The following is an 8,845-nucleotide window of genomic DNA, read 5'->3' on the forward strand; positions in this document are numbered from 1 at the left end:
ATGGTACAAGCCATATTGTTCTATCCCATGGGGATGATATAGAGCAGTGTTTCCCAACATGGCAGCAACTTGAAGATATCTGGACTTCAACTCCCAGAATTCCCCAGCCAGCATTCGCTGATATAGAGAATATTAATATTAATCCCCCCCCCCCCTTCACTAAACTGGGGTTGGGCATGGCTAGCATGTGATACATTTGGCCTTCAGGCTGCAAATCTGACATCCCTGAGCTACCGCATACTTAGGTGGTGGAAGGTGTGGATCACACATGGCTCCAAATACAAAAGAAACACAATGTTCCATTTTCGCCCTTCTCTGTTTTTTGTGGACTTCATGTGCCAACAAGCTAAAACAAGAAATGATCCCAGCATTGACTTCAACTTGTCCTGTGCTGCTCTTTCAGAATGTAATCCTAGCAAGCGTCCAGTTGCAGTCCACAAAACTAATGTGAGCTTACCAGATTCCCTTCACATATTCTCTCACATAGAATCGGAGATCAGAGATCCTGGTAATCAGAGATCAGAGATCCAGTGTCCCCTACATCAGAGGCCAGATCCTCTCCTAAAGTGCAGAGCCTCCAGGGAGAAGCCAATAGAAGATCACAAACCTTTCCTGAAAGTGAACAACATCTGCTACAAGTGCTGCTCATCAGTCTCCCACCTTGGCAATGGCTGTGTGTAAGGTCCTTGTAAAATGCATGGAATGTGACAGCAAGACAGCTTTACACCCAGTGGTGGAACTATAGACTATGTACAACACACAATGGCAGTGAGCACCAATGGGAGGAAGCAAGGGCGTGCATAAGTGAACCAGAGTGCCTTCCGTCCCCTGTCCTAATGTTTCTCTTTTACTCGTATCATGTATATAAATATTGTTATACCTTTGTATACCACCAATATGTACTTGACAAAACAAACTAGCTAATAACTAAAGATTAACAAATAAAAGCTGATGGTTAGGGCTTTATCAAAATAATTAAAGCAGAATAAAAATAAATTGAATTTTAATGCTTTGAATAAGAAGACATGATACTTTTATTTATTCTTTGCAAGAATAGAAGTCAACAACCTTGCCAGTGGCCAAGAATAAATATGAGACTCAAACATTAATTCTTGATTCCTCTGTTGGAATATGATGCAATTGACCTCTTTTTCTTTGACCATAATCTGCCTCTACAGCACATTTGAAACTGTCATATCATGCCAATTAAAATTTAGCTCAAGCAATTCTGAATACTTTTCCTATATTCCTGCCCCTGATTTTATTATACAGCACTGGATTCTAGTCACCAGCATAAAGATGCGAAGATTTTTGGATTTTCATTCTTAGAAACTTTATTTATTTATTTATTTAGTCAGTCAGTCAGTCAGTCAGTCCATTACATAATGAGGGTTTTAGTGGGTATATATCTATATACACATAGTAAAATACACGATGAAGGTTATAGAGGAGATACTCATCGTAAAATATATCTAAGAAAGAATAGAAAAGAAGATACAGTGATCCCTCTATTATCGCGAGGGTTCCGTTCCAAGACCCCTCGCGATAATCGATTTTTCGCGATGTAGGGTTGCGGAAGTAAAAACACCATCTGCGCATGCGCGCCCTTTTTTCTATGGCCGCACATGCGTAGATGGTGGAGTTTGCGTTCCCCGCCACCCACGCAAAGGGGAAACCCGATTCGGCTCCTCGCTGCTGCTGCGCTACCGAGCAGATCAGCTGCTCGGCGGCCGAAGGAACCTTCCCTGGGTCTTCCCAGCCGCCCACGCAAAGGGGAAACCCCGGCTCCTCGCTGATGCCCCCACTCGCCCGCCCGCCGCCCGCCAGCAAGAGGGGGAGAGATAGAGAAAGAGAGAGAAAGAAAGAGATGAGAGAGGGAGGAAGAGAGTGTGAGAGAGGAAGAAGCAAGATAGAGAAAGAGAGATAGAAAGAAAGATGAGAAAGGAAGGAAGAGAGTGACGTCATCGGTGGAAAAATCGCGATATAGCGTTTCGCGAAGATCAAGATCGCGAAACTCGAGGGATCACTGTATAGTAATAGAACATATCAATGAAAGAATAGAAGAAGAGATATAGGAATAGAAGAAAGGTATAGGAGATATAGGAGAGCAATAGGACAGGGGACGGAAGGCACTCTAGTGCACTTGTACTCGCCCCTTACTGACCTCTTAGGAATCTGGATAGGTCAACCGTAGATAATCTAAGGGTAAAGTGTTGGGGGTTTGGGGATGACACTATGGAGTCCAGTAATGAGTTCCACACTTCGACAACTTGGTTACTGAAGTCATATTTTTTACAGTCAAGTTTGGAGCGGTTAATATTAAGTTTAAATCTGTTGTGTGCTCTTGTGTTGTTGTGGTTGAAGCTGAAGTAGTCGCCGACAGGCAGGACGTTGCAGCATATGATATTGTGAGCAATACTTAGATCTTGTTTAAGGCGTCTTAGTTCTAGGCTTTCTAGGCCCAGGATTGAAAGTCTAGTCTCGTAGGGTATTCTGTTAATGGTAAGAGGAGCGAAGGGCTCTTCTGGTGAAGTATCTTTGGACATTTTCAAGGGTGTTAATGTCTGAGATGCGATATGGCTTCCAAACAGATGAGCTGTATTCGAGGATGGGTCTGGCAAAAGTTTTTTAAGCTCTGGTAAGTAGTGTGAGATTGCCAGAGCAGAAGCTTCGTAGTGTGACCAGTCAAAGGCAGTTTGCCTTGTGATTAGTAATGTATATCTTTACTCATTTTACAGGTGTGTTTAAACATTTATTCTTACATAACAAAACCCCACCTCCCACAACCATGTAATCATTAACATCCAGTACCCCATCTGGAAGATCAAATCAAGTCCTAGAGATGATCAGTTCTCTCAACCAATTAGGTGTAAAAGTCTATCCTTGGCTAATCTCTTCTTTGGTTTATATATTTTAGAGAAATTTCCCCAGAAATGTGTCTCCTTCAGTAAACTGGGAGGCAGCTTCCATCTCACTCCTGGCTTTTTTTTGGCTACACCTTTCAAGCCCGCACGTGCTCCAGGGTGTTATGATGCAGCTCAATAGCCAAGATCGCAGGTTTGCATGCGAGAAAGTTATCTTCTGTTTGGTCCAGCTGCTATGGAAGCCACGTCCGCGTTTCGCTGCTTGTTCCCCCGGGTCCTTTTGGTTGCTTGGTAAATTGCACCTAAAAATGCACTTTACTGGGAAGGGGGGGGGGGAGAAAGACTGACAGCAAGGACTCAGAAAGCTTCCCGTTTCACCCGGGAATCTGCAGGTCCCATGGTATAATGGTTAGCACTCTGGACTTTGAATCCAGCCATCCGAGTTCAAGTCTCGGTGGAACCTCGGTGTAATATTTTTGTTAAGGAGAAAACTTGTCCTTAAATGTCCCAGTACAAACACCAGTGAAGAGGGCAAACTTTGTGTTGGCGACCAACAAAAGTGGCCATTGCACATGCCTACGTTTTTCCCCTGGCAGAGTACGTGGAACGGGCGGGGGTAGGGTCTAGATTGGACAGTTGCCAAACGAAGACTTCGCTGATTCTCATTGGTCAGCGCTGACAGAATGAATGCAGCTGCGCTCAACTATTGGTTAAAACGGGAAATGCAATTTGCATTTCAATAGTGAAGGGGGAAAAACACCATCCCGGTTTAGTTTGTCGTTCCTGATTTTCCATCTGTTGTCCATGTCTCAGTCTAAACTTTTTTCCCCTTCTCCTCCTACCCTCTTTTTATCTTACCGTCGGTGATGCATTAAAAAAAACCCTCCACAACTTAATCTCAATAACATTTACGTGATCTAAGTGAACTGGTAAATTAAGATTTAATTTTTTAAATTTAATTTTATTACTTCTGCAGCAATTTCAGGATTGGGGCAGCCGCAGAATGGGGAAATTTGGAAGGCTGGCAGGCAGTTATGCAAGTATCCGCTTCCTTAAAATTATCATTTTAAGTTCTTAAGTGCCGACATCATGGTGTCGCCTTTAATCTCCATTCCCCTTATTCTGGCCACTCCCGTTTGATAGTATCTGGGTCTTTAAATATCAGATTTGCTTTACCAAATAATAGAATTCTTCAATAGTCAAGTGTGAGTGGACACACAATGAATTTGTCTTTGATGTATGTGCTCTCAGTGTACATAACATAAGCAAAAATAAAATACATTCATCAAGAGTCAAAAGTTACTATACTCATTAATAGCCATAGGTTACTAATAAGCGTTCAAATCATACCAGGGAACAAAACAATATAAATTGTAAAGATACAAGCAACATGTTTATAGTTATATAAGAAGGGTTTTACAAGAAGGTTATAGTTATATAAGAAGGTTATAGTTATATAAAATTTTCTATCTTTTTTTTTACTTTATCTTTTTTTTTTTTTGCCATGTGGTGCGGGAGAAAGTGAATCAGCCGCAAGATAAGTTAGAACCCACTCCTCTTTCCAGGGTGCCCACGCACCACTTTTGGCTCCCAGGGGGCTGTAGGAAGACTTGCTAGGCCCAAAAGGGGTGCAGGGGGGCCTTCAAGGGAGAAAGAACGAAAGAAAGAAATCTTCACTGTTTGGGGACCCCCGTGTGCACTCAGCTTGAGTTGAGAGCATATTGTAAGTGGCTGCTAAGCTATCCTTGCTCAGGCTAAGCTAATCAACAGTGGAGCTCTAAGAACGCTGGATGATCAGTGGGCATGTCCTCAGTTTCAAAATGTCTGCCTTTTCTTCCAGCTACCAAAGTCCTTCTGGGGTTCTTTACAGGAAAGGAGAAAGTGAGAGGGAGAGAGACAAAAAAGAGAGAGAAAGAAAAAAAGAAAAAGGAAGAAAGGGAGGCAGAGAGACAAGAAAGAATAAGAAACAAAAAGAAAGAAAGAAAGAAAGAAAGAGAAAGATAAAAAAGAAAGGAAGGAAGCAAGGGAGGGAGGGAGGGAGAGAAGAGGAAGGAAGCATCACAAACCCTGCCACTAGACGTGAAACAGCATAGGCATTTAGGGCTGGAAGATATCTTGAGGGTCCTCTAGCCCAACCCTGCTGCAGCAGGAAACCTTACATTGTTTGGATTATTTTGGTGCCTCGTAAGAGAGAGGAAAATTGCCAGAAAGGAGAAGGAGTTTACTAGGATAAGGCTGCCATGCAGAGGAAGGCAGAGATAGTCCTTGACTTATGACCACAATTGTGCCCAAAATTTTGGTTGTTAAGCAAGAACGTTGTTCAGTGAGTTTCATTTTACTCAATCCATGACATTTCCTGGATCTAAAACCAACATTGAAGCTAGGGAAGAACATCTGAAGGCACGTGTAATGTTCTAATGTACAGAAGTTATGGTTAACTGTGTGGCAGAAAGTGGACTCTGGTATGCCGTAAGTGAGGTTGAATGTGTAGAAGAGATCTCTGTGTGTGGGGGGGGTGCACATACACATACACATTCAATATATATAGTAGATAATGTATCTTTGTATGTGTCTGTGTGTAATATGTATGTACCAGGGGTGGGTTCCTAACGGTTTGGACCAGTTTGCATGAACTGTTAGCAACCTGCGAGTAATGTGAAGATGGCCTCACAGATCTGGTTCTGTCTGTGCCAGTTCATGTACGCCACCATCTTTTTTTTGTAATTTTCAGTGATTTTTAAAAATATGTTTGAATGGCTCTTCCTCGTCGGATGCAAACTGGTGAAGGTAAGTGCAACCCACTTCTGGTAGGTACACATATGGCATATATACATAGGATTAAATAGTACATTTGGGATGTTCAGTAATAGTAAATAGACAGGGAAATTATATCTTGTTCAGGTCTTTGAGGCGAGGAGACGCCAGGCACTCTAACCCTTGACGTGAGTCACATGACCATCCAGTCACATGATCAGCGATTCCCCAGTCACCACCCATGACCACAAAACAAATCACCCAATAACATGACTGCCAAACCACTCCCGCCCAGTCATATGACCATGAAGCCATGCCCACAAAATAAGCCACACCCACAGAAGCAGTAGTAAAAACTTAGAACCCACTCATGATGTGGAGAGATAACACAATTTGCCTTCCCCTGAGACATCCACAAAGATTCAAAAAAGTCAATATGGCAGCCAACATCACTCAATTGTAATACTACTCCTTTTCCTTGTTTGCTGCCTTTCTTCCTCTTGCTAATATCTGCTTCCTAAAGTATTTGTCATATCTTACCTAACAAGTCTGGAACTTGGTGCTGATGTCATGGCATGTCATAGGAAGGAGTTTATAATCTGTCTAAGTATTACAAATAAATAAAGGAAACACCTTGTCTTACGAACCCTTCGTCATACGAACTTTTCGAGATACGAACCCGGGGTTTAAGATTTTTTTGCCTCTTCTTCCGAACTATTTTTGCCTTATGAACCTGCTGCCGCCGCTGGGATATCCCACCTCCAGACTTCCGTTGCCAGCCGAAGCGCCCGTTTTCACGCTGGTGGGAACCCCACCTCTGGATTTTGCGATGCTGCAGGGGAATCCCACCAGGGGAATCCCACCAGCCCGAAAATGGGTGCTTCGGCTGGCAATGGAAGTCTGGAGGTGAGGGTTCCCAGTGAGGGAAGCCTCAGTGAAATCACAGCATCGCAAAAACACAGAGGTCCGGAGGTGGGGTTTTGAGGACTTGCGTTTTTTAGCGATGCTGCGATTTCGCTGAGGCTTCCCTCGCTGGGAAACCCCACCTCCGGACTTCTGTTGCCAGTGAAGCACCTGTTGCGATTCTGGGATTCCCCTGCTGGGATTCCCCTGCAGCATCGCAAAAATGTGGAAGTCTGGAGGTGGGGTTTCCCATGGACAGGAGCCTCAGGGGAATCCCCCCAACGTGAAAACGGGCGCTTCGGCTGGCAAAAGGGGTGAATTTTGGGCTTGCATGCATTAATCGCTTTTCCATTGATTCCTATGGGAAACATTGTTTCGTTTTAAGAACTTTTCACTTTACGAACCTTGTCCTGGAACTAATTAAGTTCGTAAGACAAAGTATCACTGTATGTGTTTCCTGATACTGACTTTTCTACACCCTTGAAATGCTTCTGGGGTGTGCACACCTTATACAGTCTGTGTTTAAGATTGAACTTTTTGAATTAATGTTCATGTGGTCAAATCAAACTTTAAAATATAGAATCAAGTAGATTTGCTTAGTCATTCCGCTTCTTAAGTGAAATAAGTGAATTTTGAAAGTGGCAGCATGATTTTCTTATCAAAACCAGCTCAGATTTTTTCTCTTTCCTTGCATTCTTCATAGCTTATATGCATGCCTTCTACAATGCTTGTATGAGTTTCCACCAAATGAATAAAGCAGTCCGTTTCAGTGCTTCATAGAAAAATGTGCATTTTTAAATTTAAAACTATTAGAGAGACATCTCTATACTTCATAATACAGTTTGCAAAATCTAGATCTGGAACTAAACATTTATTATATGCATTATGTAGTGAAATAATCTAATATTTGCTCTTGATAATAGTACATTTGCTCTTGATAATAGTCTGTCTATTTGTCTATCTATCTATCTATATCCATACATCCATACATCCAAGTTATCTATCTATTACTTTTCTAAATGCTTTGCAATTATTTTGTCTTAGCTGTAAATGAATATTCTATTTGCAGGAAGCTCTGAGGAATAAAAGTAACAATCACATGAAATATTAACTTGGTAAGAACATGGCAAAACTCAACTTGGAGAATAGCAGATGTTTTCCATTTGCAGTTTAGCCTTTTCAAATAGCTTCATTTCACAGCTAATTTTCTGTAGTAAACATCAGGATTGAGATTTTGCTACGCAAATGTGAGTAGCTGAGACTTAAGAACAGGTTATATAATTCCTAGCATATTTTGAGAAGTACCACTAGTTAAGTATGGTAATAAAAAAAAAGGCAAGTATCTTTCCATTATTTTAATTTAATTTGTTTAATTAAAAATTTTATGCTGCCATCTCATCATCCATCTATCTGGACATTTTCACCATAACTTCATTTCTTATATTGTATTTCTGTTATGGAGAGTCTGCTTTTCTTAGCCCAACTTGCATTGTGGTAAAACCTTCTTGCATGCGAAGACTGTAGTTTAGATCCGTGTTTTTCAACCTTAGCTACTTTCAGATGTCAACTGTCAGAAATTCTCAGCCTCACGTTAGGGACCTGAATTCTGCAATCTTAAAGTTACATTGCTTGAGAGATGCAAGTTTTTAACATCTGACAATAAAGTAATACTTAATCAGTTGATGCAAATGGGAAAATTAAGTAAGTTACAAATGTAATTTTCTAAAAACAACCACCACCAAAACAGTTTAATACAAGAAATAACTAAATGAGCCATATTTCTAATGCCTTCCAGGTAGCCACTGGGCAGAATGGAAGGAGAGAGGAATCTTTAATAATATATTTTCCTATTTTGTTTATTTTTCAAGCCTGTATTATTTTTCCTGCAAAAAACAAAATATCCAATTAAAAAATAATTAAATAATGAAATATGGAATATAGAAGAGTAATATATTTTGGAGATTATTTAATCCACCCCTGCCTAGACCACTTCAGGAAATATATACTTTATAAACACTATCTACTTACAAAAATTACAATTAGATTTATGTCCTAATAGATATGTCTCCCCCAACATCTTTCTCTTTCTCTTTCCTTCGTCTGTCTGTCTGTCTGTCTGTCTGTCTGTCTGTCTGTCTCTCTCTCTCTCTCTCTATTTATCTATCTACAGTATCTATCTATGATTACTAGCCCCCCAGCACCATTTTGGGCCCAAAGGTTCCCCAATCTTGATTTAGATTCATTGTATAGGGTAAACATAATCCATACAGTACTAGTAGCATACAAAGAAAGCAGCAAAGATCTTCTCTTGGGTGGGGCCTGGG

At 41.1% G+C, this 8,845-nt stretch overlaps 1 non-coding gene across 1 annotated transcript; it reads left to right on the top strand.

The window, feature by feature from the left end:
* The first annotated feature begins 3,255 nt into the window (after window positions 1-3,255).
* On the top strand, window positions 3,256-3,327 carry TRNAQ-UUG (transfer RNA glutamine (anticodon UUG)). The gene has a single exon. It is a non-coding gene; the product is annotated as a tRNA-Gln (tRNA).
* The last annotated feature ends 5,518 nt before the right edge of the window (window positions 3,328-8,845 follow it).

Source organism: Erythrolamprus reginae, chromosome Z (genome assembly GCF_031021105.1).
Source record: "Erythrolamprus reginae isolate rEryReg1 chromosome Z, rEryReg1.hap1, whole genome shotgun sequence".
In the NCBI taxonomy this organism is placed as follows: Eukaryota; Metazoa; Chordata; class Lepidosauria; order Squamata; family Dipsadidae; genus Erythrolamprus; species Erythrolamprus reginae.